Below are 18,722 nucleotides of genomic sequence, written 5' to 3'. Positions count from 1 at the left end.
TCCAACTTGTGCAAGAAGAGTTCATTACCAAACCTCTCCAGCCCCTCCCCTGGATTCACCAGGATTTATGTGCTTCTTCAGTAAGATAAATTGTACTCGCTTTCCAATATGCTGACTTTAGGGTAAGGAAGAAAAAACAGTCAAATCAGATATGTTCTTTTTTTAATTTTAATTAAATCATCTGTATTTGAAGGTGGTGACAACTACGCTTCAGTCTCCTCTTGTTCATCCCGTACTCTGGGAAAAGTTCCAGTCTGATTTTTGCTTTGCTCATAACAGAAAGCTTGTATTGGTTTCCTAGCCCTATAATAAATTATGAGTTCTGTCATCAGCTGTAATGGTATAATGAAATTTCAACAGTTACACAACACGCGATGTTCTTGTCTTCTAAGGTCCACAGCTGAATGGCCACAGCTGGGGAAGGTGAGAGCTTTGTACGGCACAGAAACTTTCCTTTGGATGAGAGTGGATTCACTGTTACTGAGAGTTCCCATTATGCCTCAAGGGGCTCTGCCCTGCTTTTTGTTTTCTCTAGCAATGCGAGATCTGCCACGTCAACAAAGATGATTAAGATTTCAAGACTGGTATCCTGCCTCTAGCTAAATTTAAGGCGCTGTAGTTCATAGACAGATGAAGTCCTACTGATTCGATTCTTCACACTTGTCCAGCTATAGTTAACTTTGCCAGCACATTGTCCAGTGTTCTCCTCTCCTCTCTGGTCACTGAATGTGTAGAGAATGCTGATTCAAACACTGCATTGTATAAACATATAGATGTCGTAATTGCCATACTCATGGTGGTGGGAATGAAGAATAGCCATTCCCAAGCTTCTTTAGGGATTGTTTTCCACCCTTAGACAAGCAGCTTAAATTCTCCCTGCAAGTTCCATCTACTGAATGATTCTTTCCTTCCCTAAATCCATCAATAGCATATACCTTCATGATGGTAGTAATGAGCACCCTGAAAGACTCTGGTGTAAATAAGCTAACAGAAGGCAATATTTTGAGGTTTTTAGCTGTGACTCTGATTGAATCTTATCCTTGAGTTGTTTATTATAAGGGGTCAATCAGATTTTTCTGCTTGGTGCCTTTACTGGGGATTAAATGAATTAGGCAGTGTTTTCTTTTCCCAGCTTTGTCACCTTGTGGCCCTGTGAAAAAGAATGTAAAATTGGGTGTTGAAAAAATGATTCCTATGTAGCTGCATATTGCATTTGTGTGATGCAGCTTGGGAGATACAGAGAAAAATGAGAATCACAACGTTTACACTCTGCTCATACTCAGTTGCTTGAGTAGCAGTGTCTTTATCAGCTATTTATGTGACTTAACTCTGTACTGGGAGTCAATCCAGTCCTTAGTGAGCTGCAAAGTTATTAACCACAATGAAAACATAAGTCTTTCCCTTCTCTTATTCATACTCTGCAACAGAGTGGAAACTATCCTTGTACTGCTTAGAGTGGTGCCTGCATTTGGATGCTGGCACATGTAATTAAATCCCTTTGGACTGATGGAGAGCATTTAGACAACACTGCTTTACTGTGTATTAGGGGGTAATCCACAATAGGTGGAGAAAATCTCCAAGCTGCAGTGAACAAAAAGCTTGAAAACACGCTAGGTTTATTTCAGCCTGTAGAGCTAAGATTATGGGCTAACCAAGGTTATGGGCTTTAGGATCAGGTGCAGGAAACATTTATTGCCACAAATACTAGTTATGCTTATAAATGACCTTAATCTGGCAAGCTAAATGAGAACCTCTTATTCTGATGGAGATGGTTGTATGCTTTGCTGTTTTAGTGTGAAGCCATTCTGTGCCCTTCTCTGACAAAGCCTATACTGTATATGTAGTACAAGAGTATCTAGCTAATGTTGCACTCCTATTAGAATGCCCTATTCCCTCCTACTGAGGTGAGGAGCATGCATTAATGATCAATCCCTTACCTCACAGCCATCTAACCAGTCAACACATGTAGCTCCAAATGAGCTGTAGCATGCACTAATACTTGTGCAGGCCATTGCATGAGTGTATGGAAGAGAATGGAGGAGTACTGTGCTTACAAAGGAAAGTGGTTGTAATTGGAGGACATAAGACACATATATGCAGGAAACTCAGCTTGATCAGTTGTGTTGCTTGTAAAACAGGTAACTGACCTTATGCCTATTAGTTCCCTAACTCTTCACCCAATTCTGTGAGGACTGCAAAAACAATAGGGCGAATGTCAACCTACTGAATCATTGTTGACTATGCTGTACACGTTTTCCTTATTAGGACAGATATTTTTGCTTAGGTATGCTGAGAATCCACAAAACAGCTAGGTACTAAGCTCTAAGACACTCAGACAGGTGTCTCAAAAGATGTGTAGGACATTTGCTCCAAGGTTCATGAACTAGATATTTAAAAATAAGTCCAAAGAATTTAGATGTGGGATTTGGGACTGAACTCCCTTGGGCTTCTTTACTCTGTAAAGCCAAGATACGCAAACAATCTTGACTAAATTTAGGATAATTAGAGTCCTTCATCTTACCCCTGAAGCAATTCTATTATACCAGCCTAGTGCATGTACTATTTAACCACGTCAGGGATCTTTGTGAATTCAGTGTGAATAAAGAGCTAATCATTAGTATCTCTGTTAAGAAATTTGTGTTTACCATCAACATGGCCAGTAGATATGCAGATGTTAGCTCAATGTGAAATTATAGTTACGCATCATCTTGTACTTGACCAATTTATTAACCCAAGTCTAATAGGCCTTTGGGACTGCATTTGGCACAGGGCTAGAGATTTCAAGATGAACTGCTCTTTGTTTACTGAATGTGGTTGGGATAACATACCAAAGAGAGAGAACTATAATTCATGCTTCAGTTTAGCTATAGACTTGTAGCTTTGAGGTGCAGTTAAGGCTCAGGTGTTCTCTTGAGTACAGTGAAACTTCATCTCTCACTGACGTATAAGACAAGATCCTGTGTCAGGTGATGCAGCATTGCTCAGTAGCTCTCCAGTTGGAGATAGGTGAGCTGAGACTTTACTGCCAGACATGTCCAGAAGAGCCATAAAACCTGCAGTTCTCTGGAAGAAACTTCCTGCTTCTTGTTACAGAAAATGTTGCAGGAGTCAGAGAAATGCTTTTCTTCTTATGTCATTTTTCCTTTGATTTCGAATCTAAAGAGTAAGGAAATTCAGTCAAGTTCCAAATTAGACAGAACGGTTCCAATTAGTATGTGCGTGTGGTCACATGACATGCTTAGAAAAGTGCAACCCTGCTATCCCCCTAAAAAAATAAAATAATCTGTGCTCCGTGTATCTTTAGGGGAATGTATGAATGAGTTATTGTTAACTTTTTACTCAGTTCTTTTTCACTAGATTATATTTGAAAGGCTTTTGGGAAGAGATATTTCTATTTTGTTTCACTGTTTGTATTATTTCCCTGTTGTTTGCCTGGTGCCAGCCAGTGTTTCATCCAGATTCAACAAGAGCCTGATAAATGAATTCTGACAGTCCTGTGGCAAGAGCTCCAGGATGGGCTGAAGCCAAGGACTTCTTGGAACTATTAGTAGTGTTTAACAATTTTTTCAATGCTGTTTTCAATTGGAAAAGTCAAATGAGAAGATTTATATGAGTGATGTTGATTGCTGGTAGTTGGAATATTGATTTTCGTTCTTTGACACAGAACAAATAGATGCAGAAACTTACCCTAACTGATCATCTGTGAGTATTTGTCCACAAGAGTATTATGAAATATGGAGATGTTATATGGGCATTTCCCTTCCCCCCCTAAGGAAAGGTGGCTCTTTCAGTAGCAAAGCTAATATAGTGTTTAGAAGCAACATCATCTGGAAGTAGAGAATCCATTAACGTGATGGAAAGGATGAGGGTGTAAAACCTATATGCTGCTTTGAAATGTCATTTTCCAAAAGTTGTTGGCAGTTGTACCATTTGTACTTTAGAACAACTTCTTTGCATTGCCTTACATGAAATAAATAAAAGCTAAGTTCTCAGTCACATTTGTAACAGATCTTACTTTGCTTACCTTGCTCAGGAGTCATTTACTAATCTCAGCGAGGTTACAGTGATGGGAGGTGAATGGACACAATAGTTGATTTGGGCCTGAGGTGTCCAGAGCACAGAATTAGTAACAAAGCACATCATTTCAGTTTCAAAAATGATCTTCTCCCCATCTCTTTCTCATTACCACTGCACTGATGATGTCTTTGTGAAAAATCTTTAGGTCTGAAGGCCATTACATACCCCACTGGGTATGATGCAGTTACACCAGAGAGAGACGTGGGACATTCTTACTGTACTCAGTCACATGGGTCCTGTAACGAAAGCCTTCCCACGCAAAGTATTTGCACAACGCTTTCCTGGAATTTGAGGGTGAAACACATTTGCCTGTTGTGCTTCAGGCATTTCACCCGATGAGACAGAGCTGTGCTTGCTCGGTCACATTACCTGGATTAGAGCAGCAATGAAAGACCTCCAACTGTATCACCATGCGTTTGCCTTCACCATCTACTGTTGAATGTCATCCAAGAGAAGATACTGGTCTAGATGTACCTTTTCTTGACCTAGGTGAACTATTCTTACATCATTTAAGGCCCCATTCTCCTTGTAAACAGAGCATTTGTGGATGTACAAGGAAAATTGATTTGGAGCTGTCTGAAAGGGTTGTGAAGAAAATTCCTGAAGTTCTGCTTCTTCCAGTAGCTTGTGATGACAATTAGCATTCTTTGACAGTCATCACAGTGACTGGCATTTGCTTCACCCGCTAGATTAAATGGATGTAAGCAGTAATCCACCTTATCTATGTCACTGAGAATCCTTTTACTGCCTGTTATTAGTCCTGGGTTGGACTCAGTTGCTGAAGCACTGCTGTGTCTCCTGCATTTGTCGTTACTGTGTGGGATGCTAGAGCTGTTTCTGCAGAAATGGAGGGACTCATCCCTTTCACTCCTTGGGGTATATTCAAAGAAACTCAACTTGGAAGCTCCCCAGGGTTTTTACCTGTTTACAGTAGAGGTCATATGGGAGCAAACCAATTGATGATTATCAGTTGCTGAAATCAGGGCTGATCCCCAACATAAACAAGGATGTAGGTTCTTCAACCTCCCAAGAAGTGGAGGACTGCTATTTTTTAACAGACTATTCACCCATAGTCAGAACGCTGTCACTGATTTATAGCACTTTTTTCACTGCACCCAGTCCATGCTCTGGGCAATCATCCCCAGGGGAATTTCTTTCCCATTCTTTTCTCTCCCTGGGTATTTTAAATGCATGTCTACATCCTAAATAATTTTGTAAAGGGAATATTTGTCTTCCTGGTTCCTCCTCGAGGCGATTCCCTCTTTCATACTTTTGGAATTAGATACCTGAACAAAACCTATACAGAGGCTGCTGGGGAGGAGTTTGGACTGACATACAGTCAGAGATGCTTTGCGCCCTAGGAAAAAAGATGTTTTCTCATGAGTGTAGAACAAGTACAACCTTCTTAATATGCTACAGTCCTTCGAGCGAGAGAAACACCATGCAAATGGCTGACAAGTGGACTTTCAGTTTATTTGCTCAATCCCTAAAAAAGATATAATTTGATGATAAATTCAATCAAAGCTTCTTCAACTTTCTCCCATAGTCAGCATCCATAGGATTTGTGACTGTGTTGGCTAAAGCCAGTTGAATGTCACAGTCTAAAAGTTGGTACTGTTTGTCTGAATGATGTACTTGTTAACGTTTATGATTGGGTTTGTCATCGAGAGCATAATAGACTATCGTTTTTGCTTATATAATGCACTGTCACACAACTGCTATTAGACTTCATGCTTTGCTTCCTAGCATTCTTTGGTCTTTTCTGTCCAGTGAAGCTTGTTTGCATTTGGGTTAGTTAGATTTATAACAATAAAACTCACAAGATTCTCTGCTTATCCCTGCCTGTATTTGTTTCAGGAAAAAATACAGCTGTGTAGGTACTCATCACAAACTGCAAAAAGCACAAAAATAGTCTTGCTGTCCTGAGATGAACACCTGCTCTTCTTTCATGCACATCTTTGAAGTGTTCCAAGATCCCTGCTTGAGTCCTTAAATGTATCGTTCAATATGACAAGGTTAAACTAGTTTTGCTTCTTGCGATGTGTGGCCAATCTTTAAGCAGGGTGGGATTGCATTAAAAACATGTTGGATAAATTTTAGGTGGCAGATCTACGCATGAGTCCGAGCTGCAGCCTAGAGCTCTGAATGACACTGGTAGTGAATATTAAGAACTTCATTTGAATAAATACGTTTAATTGCACTCGTAATCAGTGGGGGAAGAAACAACTCTGCCTAATATTTATAAATTAAAGACACCTGCTGGGAAGACTTATACTGCAGCCATGAAAAAGAGAAGGCATGCGTGCACACAAGTAGCCAAAAAAGAGAAGTGTATTGTCAGATCTAAATACAGACTGTATCAGGATGCTCTTTAATACTGCTCTGATATTTTTAGAAATCTTAATCCTTGACTTTGCAAAGTTATGGCAAAAGATTTGCTTGTATCTTGAAGTAAAATCAAGAATCAGAAATGCTACGTGACATTAGAATGATACTCCCAGGAGACTAAGCCTAGGCAATCCCATATCATGGTCTTCATCCCTGGAACCCACCTTAATTCTTCTCTCCCTTTGTGTTGGACTGGTATCCCAGATCTCCTCCCGTTCTCCTCCACTGCCTGATTTCTCATTCTGGCCTCTAACCAGATGGCTGTGAGTTCTCCACTTCCCTTGTCTTTGGCCAGAGCTTACTCCTTGTATCAGCTGTCCTGATTGCAATCAGGTCGTTTTATTTCCTGGTTTCCAACTTTTTTTTTTTTTTTTTTTCTCCCCAAATGGTACCAGTTTCCTTTTGTTTTACCCACTTGCTCTTTCTCCCTCTCCTATCTACTTTGACCTTTCCAATCTTTTCTCTTTACACGGTTAGACTTTTATTTTTCTTGTGTTGTCCAAAACCTGCTTCTTCCATACTGATTCAGAGTGGAAAAGCAGTCAACTGCTAATGTGAGGGATAGAGGCTACTGAGTCTGTTGCAATGCCTAATGCTGGTCCAGAATAACCAGAAGCCTTAGCTGTGAGAAGAATTTGTATTTTCCCTCTGTGCTTAGACTAAAGCATATTCAATTGTTTTTTTTTTGGAAAAGGGGCACGAACGTTCTGAACAAACTAGGACTCTCAAGTTAGAAGAAGCTTGATGAAACTACACAGGGCATGTAATTACTCAGTGTGCTCAGCTTGCAGCTTCACTAAAAATACTAGAAAGATAGAAAGCAAATTTAATTATGTAGAGCACAGTATAACTTCTTTTACTCAACACCTCCATAGCCTATATATGGCTCCCTTTTTAGTATACAGCGTGGGCTTAGTGTAGAGCTTAATGGCTGAATTACCCAATCATAATGAGCTACTGTGTACATCAGCTGAGCATGATAAAGCACTCCTAATGTGTCTGCAATGCAAGGTATTTAATTCTGACGTGAATGTTGCAGGGAGGCATGGCACTCTTTCACACCAACACATGGACAGACTTATGTGGGTGTTAGTGCCATTGATGAAATAGAAATCTTCTCAAGTGGTGACAAATTTCTCTTTGGGTTCTAAATATAAATCCTGAACAAAATACATGTTTGTCTGGTTTAAAAAATGTGCCAATTCTTGTTTTTATTGAAAATGTTAAATGCATTTTTGTGCCTTTGTTATAATATGTAGCTCTTCACTTCTTTTGGGGGGGGGGTCTCTTAGTGAAGTGACCTAGTGATATTGTGATATGGTCACATATCACACCTAGTGATATGACCTTAGTGATATTACCTCTTATGAGCTAATAACTGCAGAGTATGAGAGGAAGTGTTTAAGCACCTGCTTGATTTTTGCCATGTAGAGCAACTCCTTGTATTTCAGTAGTATGACAGGCCTATTGACTCTATAATTACTCAGCTATCTTACCTCATTTTGGTCCCTTTATGTTTATGAGGATCATACTTTTACAAGGTGCTTTCTAATCTCATGCTCTCAGAGCACATATACGTAGCACAGACAACTATGCTCTTTCAGTATCTTTGGGACGGATCTCTGCTGGCACTCCTTTTTTCTTTCTCTTCCTACTCTGTTGTTTTCCTCCTCAGTCTCAGGCATTGGAGACAGCTGGAGTAAATGAGGAAATTTATTATGGAAGTGCAGACTACCTGGAATCAGTACCTTACTGTCTCAGTAATACAACACTAGCACAAAACCCATCGCTGTTGAGTGAGGATGGTTTTGCTTATGAGAGGCTTTTTTTTCCTCTTCTCATCACTGCAATATCTGTGTGTTGGCAGCCTGAAGAAACAGTGACAAGATACAGGAAGTTCGTAGGCAATGAACTGATGTGGCTGTGACAAATCGGTTTGGTTTTTGAGAGTACTCCAGGAAGTGAGAACAGAGAGGACAGTGGGATGAGGAATAGCCACAGAACACTGTCTCTCTGGGTGCGGTTGTTGGTACCATTCTTGCTTCTGGAAATGGCATTTCCAGTTCTTCTCTATGCCTCTATTTGCCTTCACTCACAGCCTACTCCTGCCCAGCTATTGATGTTCTGGAAAAGGAGTTGTGTACGCACATGCACACAAATATACCTATATGTGCATATATACATATATATATATATATATATATATATATACACACCTTATATTTGTGGCTTCTGAGCTCATTAGGTTATCTCAATCCTCTGTCCATTGCTTCTGCTCTCTCTTGCCCTGTGGTATCACTTGAAGACTGTCTAATGATTGCGTATTTTTAATTGTCCTGGTTTTGTTTCACAGTTTGTAGCATAGTCTTTACTAGATGCAAGAGATGGTGGTTGTCATCCATTCCACTGTGGGCTGGTAGAAGTGGGATTGTTCCCCTAGACACATGGAATAGGATATCAGCTGCTTTGCACAAGAGAGCACTCCTGGGCCGTGCAAAGTTGAGATTACTATAGGTGTATCTATCCCTCAGTAAATTTAACCCTTCATTCTTGAGTTTGCTGATGTTTACATGAAAACATATTCCTTCAGAAGATAGGGAGAAAATCCACACTTAAAGAAGTACAAAACAGTGTCAGCACAAGGATTTCTGAACCTATTGGGAGTCCTGTTTTGTCCTGTTATAATAGCTGGAAGATAGTAACTTTGCATTTGATGGAAAACATATTGTAGAGCTTAATGAAACTTCATCATATATGTTTAATTATCAATTATCACTTCAACAAGGGAGACCTTTTCAAAGCAAATATTGCTATTAGTCTAATTAGTGCTTTAGCTGAAATTATATTCGTATATCAATATATCAGGCAAATATTTGTACGAGATATGCATTTCAATAACTACTCAGCTGAAATGAACAAATGAACTTATTCGATTGCAAGGGCCTTGTTTCCTACAGTTCTACTTTGCAACTGATTTTTCTGCATGATTGATTAAATTAGATTGCAAAGTCCACAGTTGATCCAAAATAATTGCTTTTTTCCACCCTTCCCCAAGTGATCAGAGTACCTATACAACTGAGCAGTATTACTTGTTTACTGTAGGCTGTTCAGTATGAGGGCCTTGCTTGTGGATCAGTCTCTGGGTGAGCACGTTGAGATCCTTCTCAAGTGAGCATTGCTTGGCTTTGTGCTATTATGTTTTCAGGACAAGAGAAAGCTGAGTGATAAATGCACTTGAACAAGGTATCAGGACCCATCTTCTGACTATCCAGCATAGTAACCAACCTTCTTTTTCTTCGAAGCAATCAAGTTGGTGTTGGGTGATGGATATCATTTCTGGATGGGACCGTGACAAGGCTGAGATCCTCAGACGCATTCCATGGTTTGCTGCTTTAGGTATAGTGTCTGTTTTCACTGGATAGTTTTCAGTGGATGAGAGCACAAAGAAAATTAATAATACATACTCAGTCATAAGTCCTCACTTAGCTCTTTGTCAATTTGTGTGCAAATTCAGAGTTCTGTAGAGTCTGGAGTGAGTTTGATCCCACAGCCATTCAGATCTCTGACAAAGATCTCAGAAGAGTGCAGGACAGATGCATAGGTTGGGATATTTAATAATTAAGGATAGTTAGAAAGTTCAAAATGGGATCCGAAACAGCCAGCAGGTTCAACTACCAAACCAAACCAAAACACTGACCACAGAAATATGTCTGAAATCTTATCACTTGGGCTAGGGCATCAGACTCAATACTCCTCCAATCAGACATGACACTCTGCACTCACCTGATATTGTGAAGAATTAGGTAGGTCCAGAGACCTGAAGTCTCTCCTGCTGATGGATATCCACTGCTCTGGTCCCAAAATGCTGAACAGGATTTTTTTCTCTCTTTGAATATTTGATCAAAGGAACTATATTCTCACATGTTATATAACACCTTGGTGGCTGTCTCTCATCCAAAATCTGACAGGTCCAAATCCAGTGTCCAATCTTATTTGGCATGTTCTTACTGCTGTTTCAATCAAAAAAGGAAGTGTGGGAACATCCTCCACTGCTCCTGCAAAAGCTATTACACTAGTCAGGCAATAATTCAGAAGAGCCATAGAGGGCATGTAATGAAGTTTGTTCATACCTTGTAGTTAAAAAATTCAGCCAAGGAGGAGGAATGCTGGATTTCAGTCCCCATTTCTTGGACTGTTCACATAAATTATTGCTTGATGTAAAGCTCAGGAAGAAAGGGCCTGATTCTGGGTTCCTGCATCTCAAGCGAATGTATTCTTCCCAGGTTCTAATTTTGTTAGCCAAATCCTTCATCATGTCTCTAACAGTTTTGGAACTCGAAGTTATTCACAAGACTGTGGATCTTCTCTGTATCTATGCCAGGTGTACTACCTTGAAATTAATAGGCTCCATCTTCGGATAGAAAAGTTGGAACTTATATTTTTTCTGTCCAAATTCAGCTTTCATTTTGAATCTTTCTTCACATTCTGTGTATGGTAATTCTACCTCAGAGGGAATTAACTGTTATGTTGAACTTTAATGCAGTCATGATAATTTTCTTGGGTTCTCTTGTTATGACTCATGGTATCTTGTTCTTTCTTTTGTGTCTAGTAAGTAGCTGGCAAATTCTCCCCAGTTATGGTATTAAATAAAATAAAATCTGTACTTAAAGTGGGCAGAATTTAAGAATCACAGAAGCCAGTGACTGAGGTTGCTGCCATCATGGCATACATTGGATGGGACTGTTTAAAAAGGAATACCTGATATAAATGTCAGATAGAAATTGAGATGAAAGTAGAATGGAAGAGATGGAAAGGGACATGTCAAGTGAATGTATCAGTATAGGATCCTAAAAGAAGCAATCCATACTAGGAGTTTCAATTTGTTTGAATTGTGCTGGATGATCTGTCATTTCTGCTAAAAAAAAAAGAAGAAAAAAAACCCAACCCAACTACCTAGAGTCAATTTTTAGGAGTGACTAATATACAGGAACTTCTCTTTGTAGTTGGAGTCTTACAGTGGTATTTCAGATAGCAGTTGCTTGAACCACTTGTGTGAAAAAGCTTTGCTCTGATATGCTATAGAAGAGAGGTTGTAATTAAGAAAATGCACTTTAGCTGTTTTTTTTTTCCAGTGAGTTTCAGTACCACTGAATACTAAAAATGAAAACTCATAAATGTCAAATCACATTTCTCTGTAGCTTTTTTCTTATATTTTCTCCTTGTTTCAGCTTGCATAGCAAACATAAATGTCACTATAAGCTTCTCTGGGGAGAGAGTTTCTAGCCAATGTCCTGTAGTAGAGAGAGAGTTGTGAAGCTGTAGATGCTTTGGAGGTTCATCATTTTCTTAAGAAAACATTTCACTGCAGTTGGAGAAAAAATGATGGACATATTTATCCACTCTTATATTTTGCTGGTTTCATAAATGCCTACATTTTGACTTGAGGATATAGACCTTTAAATGGAGTAAACTACTGTCATTATTAAAAACAGCTTCCTGGAAAGAATTCAGAGATGTTCAACGCTATTCTTTGTTTTCTCCATGTACAGTATTCTAATTAATTCTGAGCCATTTATTGAGTAATGTTTTTAAGGTCACTGGCTTGGTTGGGTATTTGGTAATAAAAATTACACCCCACGTCTGCAATAGGACCACTAATTTAAAATAGCCATTTGATTCAAACTGACCTCCTTGCCAGCATAACTAATGAAGTGCCACTTTAATATTTAATGCACTGTTCTTTCAAGGTAATTGCTATTTACTGGTAATTCTTCTTCATTTGATGGTTTATTAGGTACCTATAGGAATTTAAATTGGGCAACTGAAAAACTGTAATTGTCTAACTAGCATAATACTTTGCTATAAATATGCCTGGGCACCTGTTTAAGGAAGTTTTTTGTTTCGTGCTTTTTTTTTTTCCTTCTTTTTCTTTTTTTTCTTTCCCACTATGAAAGAATGGGAAAGGCTGATTTACTGAAGAGATTTTACTTATTACTAAGATATTAGGAAAGAGAGAGCAGAAAGGGGCTGACATCCAAAGGAATGCAGGGACTTGTTTTGGCTAATTCTGCACCCACCCATGTGGGCGTCAACATTCCACTCCAAAACTGCAGGGCTCAGCATCTCCTTGTGAAAGGACTGGCAAAATAGATGCATTTGTGTAACGTGTATGATGGGGAGGGGATCACCCAGGAAAGAATTAGTTTGAAAAGTGATTGCAGAAAAGGTGCAAAATGAATATTCCCCTTAGAAACTGGGGAAGCAGAAAAGAAAATCTTCCCGGGAGAGGAAAAATGTATTAGCTTCTAAAACAAATATAGCTTGTTCCCAAACTACAGATATCTAAATTAGTCTTTTTTGCTAAAGAGATATTGAGTTTTGAGGTGTCTTCCTCAAACTGATAAAGGCATTTATAAAGATCAGCTACAAAGGAAACCCCTAGCTGAGAAATTCCTGTTCACTTCAATTTATACCTGCCTCTTAATAAAAAGGCTTTGTGACTGGACACTGCAAGTTTGTCCTATTAACCTTTTCTTTCTTCACAACTGCAATGGGTTCTGTTTGAGTTTTTTCCTTTGTTTTTGTGTTCTTTTGTTGTTGCTGAAGGTTGACTGTCCACGTCTGCAACCGTAAATGATTTTTAGGATTCTTTCTGTACTCATCGTGTTTTGTTGTTTGCCTTGAGCAGTAATAGCTGTTAATCAATGTTTAGATTACCTAATTCTAAAAGTGAGAGCTCTTGCATCTGTCTGCTTAGTACCCTGGTAATATGTGAATGCTGCAATTATTAGTGAATTTATCATTTCCACATCTGTAGATTGGGACCTAAGAAGCGAAGAAAAGTGTGTGCTTCAGTATACAATAGAGTATACAGGATTTTTTAATGAAGTGAGAATTGCTGTTTCCCAAGACTGGGAGCTGATATATTGATATCTTCATTTCCAAAGGAAAAGAAGATAGTGGGATGCAGATCCTGCCATGGGAATTTCAGCTCTGTTAGCTGAATTTTAGGCAACTTATTGTTGAACAGAAATGAAGTACTTACAGTGGGAAGTATTGGGTAACACCAAAGTTTGGTAACTCTGCGAGTACTTTTCTTCTCTTAGAATTCAAGCTAAGAAAGACAGCAGTAGCATTCCCTCCTCCAAAGATACAGCAACTTAGGTTTGGCTTCGGACTTGTCCACACTTGGGCAATGGGGATCACTGGAATATCTGAGCGTTACAGCTGTCTGCACCTGAATTCCAGTCCAGTGGTGCATCCAGTGGGTGGTGTGAATATGCTATGTCATTTGCTCCTCAGTGTATCATCCAGTGGAGAGCTGCCAGATGACTTCATCATCCCACTCAATCTTGCTACTGTATTTTATATTTTTGCAGCAGGGAGACAACATAATATCCTGGCAATCCGCGTATGCATTAATGAGGCGTCTGCCCACACTTCTTAACATAGGGTTACTAACAATGATTGCGACCAAGTGCACTACTTAAGTGGGGTGTACTGTCTAATGCAGCTATATACATGCATAAACCACAAATTATTTTGTCATGGTTGCTATACTCTGTGCAAACATTTAATGAAAAGCACTGTTGCAATACCGAGAATACTGACTTATTTTGTTCATTTTTTCTTTTGTAACTGAAGAACTTCATTCATCATAGCTGTGTTAATATTGTTCTGGTCCACCTGCAGTTTGGGTGAGTTAATATTGAGATGTTTTTGTCTACGACTCATCCAGTGGAAAGCCCGAAGTTGGTAAATTTTTAATTCAGGTTCTGGAGAGAATTGAACCTGGGTTCTGATTTCCCACTTAAGTTTTTTTTTTTTTTTTTTTTTTTTTTTTTTTTTTTTTAGTTTAATTTAGTTTAGTTTAGATACAGTCCTGGGAAAGCAATTCAGAAGTGAATGTTCTCATTGAGAAGTGCTGTTCTCAGAGAAGACAGAAAAAAACTCCCACTCATATGTGACATGAGTGTGTTTGTGTATGTGTTCATCCATGCACGTGAACACATGCGACTTGCACGTGATGTTTTAGATAGATTCATAGCAACATCTATATACTTTTCTAATTAAGTTGATATATAAAGTTTTTAATATGCCAATAGGAAACTCAAGGTGAGCAAGTAAGATTTACTTTGTTTTCTTTCTTTTCTTTCTCTTCCCCATTCTTCTGCATCACAAAAATCCTCTTTCAGAATATGATGGAAACACAAATATAAAACGAACTGCTATGAAAGAAGCTCATGATATCCAAACCTGTTTGCTTTTTTCCCTTCTCTGTGCAAGCTCACAAATACCCCTCTGAGCACTACAGGCTTCTTTCTTCATTGACTTAGCTCCTCTCTTGTTCAGAGCCAATAGGAAACCTTGTGAAAGCTTAAATAAATACATGCATTCAAATTAAAACAGAGCTGGCTTCCAGCAGCCAGATTTCCCATTATCTCATCTTGTTTCAGTCAAAAAGCTTATGTGAAGCAATCCAATTGTATCAGAGTAAACAACATTGCATGCAGATATACACTCTGCCCTGCCCACAACAGTCCACTGCTTGAATAAGGAGCTTCCCTGCCTTCAATAGGTGCTTGCAGCAATGCCTTGGGGTAATGAGTAGGTGCTGTTGCTCTCATGTAGGTAATCTTACCAGCTGTGACATAGAGGGGTAAAATTGATGGATCTCACTCCTGTGCATCCTTTGTTCATGTACAGAGAAAGAAAAGTTGAGGGATATTCACCAAAGTGACAAACTTTTCCATGGTGGGCTACTGGAAGATGGTTCCAGGAATATATTCTCATGTTAAATAGTTCAGGATTTTTGTCTCCACTTCATGTGAGGGAAGAAGTTCAGGAATAATATGTTTACCTTACCTTTTTCCTCTTGTAGACATTTCAGGGTTGTTTTTTTTTCTGTTGATATGTTTTTTTTTTTAGTCTCATTTCCTAATGGCTTCCCTCTGTATAGTTTCATGTGTCAGATCTGTGTAATCTTGTCTCATAATACTAAGGACTGGTACAGCTACATTCCTGCAACATTCAGTTTCTGGTCAGTGAAAAGCTGACTGAGATGTGGAAGGCTTAGTCAATGGGAAGTTGGCATGAGGGGTTTTCAGCTCATGAAGGCTGATGTCAGTAGCTTTTGTGACAGTTATGCCCAAGATCTCAATTCTGGGATTCCTCTGATGTGGTCCCAGACATGCTGAGAGGAGAGAGGACACAATTGATAGTTACTCTTTGTTTTTTGTTGGACATTCTCCTGTGAAACGCCTGCTCCCTTCTGCTTTTTAACTGCCCTGTGGGCCTGGTTTTCCCCATTCTCTTGCAGGAGCCATGGAAGATGCTATATTGTTAAGACACCACTGAATTGTGTTTCCCTGGTCTATTTTTCACAGGGTTTCAATGCTTTTATTTCTCACCATTTCTCACACTTTCAGGAGACAACTGTATGCCTGAGAGGTTCATTCTGTCTTCCTTCAGCCATTTCTTTATAATCTTGCTTGCAAAATGGTGCTTTTAATGCTGGCTCCAGTTCCCATATTCAGTATCAAAATGACACAACTTGAAAGATTGTCGAGTTTTTTTGTGCTTGTACACATAGTACAGTCTCTCAAAATGTGTGATATAGGCACATTTTTCATCGCAGTGTTTGCTTACAGCAGGAACACATGAAAGGAGAGCATTCTGAGAATGACTAAGCATCAAAGTGGCTGTACGTGAGCTGTCTCAAGAAGCGTAATGCTTCTCCTGGAAGGTGGCAGAAATGTTTGGGTTATGGTAATGGCAAGAAGTCTCAGTTCAAACTTTGGCTCCTCTTTACCACAGCTAATCGAAACATAGATGAGAAACCTTTCTTATGCAGACCGAGATTTGCTGATCTCTCTCAGTTACATTAAAGAGAAGTCAAGGGTATCTGCGATCATCACTCTTGTATGGTTACACTCTATCATCTCAGGGAAGTTCATTTTTGCATCTCTAGAGCAAATGGGTGCTTTTTTTCCCCCCCCTATGGGCTTGCCTAGGAAGATATTCATATTTAATATGAAGCTTTGAAGCATTGTTATGGTAATGTCAGGTAACTGCTCTTCAACATGGATTGACAGCTAGCTATTAAGGGTAGGAAAGTATGTGGTAACTGTGTACTGAATGATACATGTGGTTTTTTAATTTTTTTTTTAATAAGTAGAAACATGGCAGTTGCAGGTTTTCTATGTCTTTTTGATTTAACTGCACTTCAGAGCCTTTTGCCAAACCACAAGTAAGAGCAGTGTTTAGATCAAACTGCGCGCTCAAAATATTTTCCCCCACCCTGATTTAAGTGCATAGGTTTTAATTTCTAATCAATTTCAAAATGGGCCATTGGGAAATATCTTCTGCATATATCAATTTGAGCCTTGGTTTCTGAGTATTTTCTTAAATGTTAGTTTCTGAAGTCACTCAGTTTCTGCCAGTTTTTACTAAGGTTTAGATTGGCACGTAACTTCTAGCTGTAATGGATTCATCTTCAATAACAAGTTGAGCTCTGAACTGCTATTAGTTGGCACTGGCAGGGATACCAAGATGATCTCAGAGGGCTCAGTAGACGTGCACCTTTTCACAGTAGAAATGGCATGCTCTGCCAACCCCCAGAAAAATTGCCAGCAGGAAAAATAACATTTTCCCCCATGCCACAGGTTTTCTAATCAGCATCCTTTTCCATGCCTGGTTAGTGCATACATATATATATTTCATGTGGCAAAGGCTATGTTGAGGAGTAGGATGGGCATCTCACAGAAATAGCATCCACCTTGGAAGAGAACAAGATAGTGGGAGCTCTGTTATATCTGGTGTTGTAGTGTGATGGGTTATTTCTCCCCTTTGGTTCCAGCAGACTCCTGCAAAGAGCCAGCTGCTGCTTATGTACCTCTTGCATAGACTGGCTTTTCACTCTGTCCAAGTCTTTAAGTAGAGGAATGCAAATTTCATTTTCATTATTTGGCTAAGAAAACAGTGAACTTTTGAACCTTTTTCACTTACAGTTTTAACTGAACTTGACCTAAGTATAAAGGTTGAAACCTGAATCAACTTATTCCTCCCTGTTGCGGTTGAGAAAGGGAAGACAAAATTATCAGCTTGCTCTTGCAGCTTGTCCAGCCTGATGGTTTGGTGGAAATGCCCATCAGTCTCCCACCCAGCTTGCCAACTCCTTAGGGCAAAACGTGAAGCGGGTCTAGCATGGTATAACTTGCATTCCAGTCAGCGAACAATTACTTACTAAAGTACCCCTGAAAGTTGTTTGTTGAGTTTTCCTTGTTTGTAGCAACTTCAACATAGCTTATAATGTCTCCTTTCAACTCTATGAGCAAGCCATGCCATTTCAGGTTCTAAAACACAAAGCTAAGTAGATATGAAAACAACTTTAAGGAAGTCTCTTGATATTCTTTTTTTTCCTTTTTTTTTTCCTTCCCTTCCCTTTTTTTTTTCCTTCCCTTCCCTTTTTTTTTTTCCTTCCCTTCCCTTCCCTTCCCTTCCCTTCCCTTCCCTTCCCTTCCCTTCCCTTCCCTTCCCTTCCCTTCCCTTCCCTTCCCTTCCCTTCCCTTCCCTTCCCTTCCCTTCCCTTCCCTTCCCTTCCCTTCCCTTCCCTTCCCTTCCCTTCCCTTCCCTTCCCTTCCCTTCCCTTCCCTTCCCTTCCCTTCCCTTCCCTTCCCTTCCCTTCCCTTCCCTTCCCTTCCCTTCCCTTCCCTTCATGAGTGATTGCTGAGTCTGCTTCAGGAGAATGTCTGCTGTGAAATCTCAGGCCCATTGCAGTCAAGATTTCTTCCCATATTTCTTTGATTTTGGTATTGCCTGTACTTGAAGATAGTTACAGATCCAGAGGAGAAAAACAAGAACATTGAGAGGTTTTGAAAATGCAAAGGCTCTGGGGACTGGCTTCACATTTTTCAGAGAAAAAGATTAAAAATATGACTGTATTAAAAAGTCACTTATGGAGAGGACAATGATTAACCCTTATCCGTATTAATTGAGGAAAGGTAAGGAGAAATTGACTTTGTTAGCAACAAAACAAATTGATGTTAGCTGTTAGGAGAAATAGTCTTCTGAGTGGTGCTTGAGCATTGCAACAGGCTTCTTGCACAAATAGCTGGTTCTCTCCTTCACAGGAGAATTTAAACAGTAAGATAGATAAACCTTTGCTTGGAGTGGTCGAAGGATGCTTGTTCCTGTTTCCTGGATCTTTTTCATTTTTCTTTTGGTCTGGCATTCCTGCGGGCTTCAGATTTAACCCT

At 39.4% G+C, this 18,722-nt stretch overlaps 1 protein-coding gene across 16 annotated transcripts in view; it reads left to right on the top strand.

The window, feature by feature from the left end:
• EXOC2 (exocyst complex component 2) overlaps positions 1-18,722 on the top strand; it is a 366,065-nt gene that overhangs the window by 42,220 nt on the left and 305,123 nt on the right. The gene's annotated exons all lie outside the window — the stretch shown is intronic.

This window comes from Gallus gallus, chromosome 2 (assembly GCF_016699485.2).
Source record: "Gallus gallus isolate bGalGal1 chromosome 2, bGalGal1.mat.broiler.GRCg7b, whole genome shotgun sequence".
Taxonomy (NCBI): Eukaryota; Metazoa; Chordata; class Aves; order Galliformes; family Phasianidae; genus Gallus; species Gallus gallus.
The sequence above is the reverse complement of the archived record's forward strand: the minus strand, read 5'-3'. Positions and strand labels throughout refer to the sequence as shown.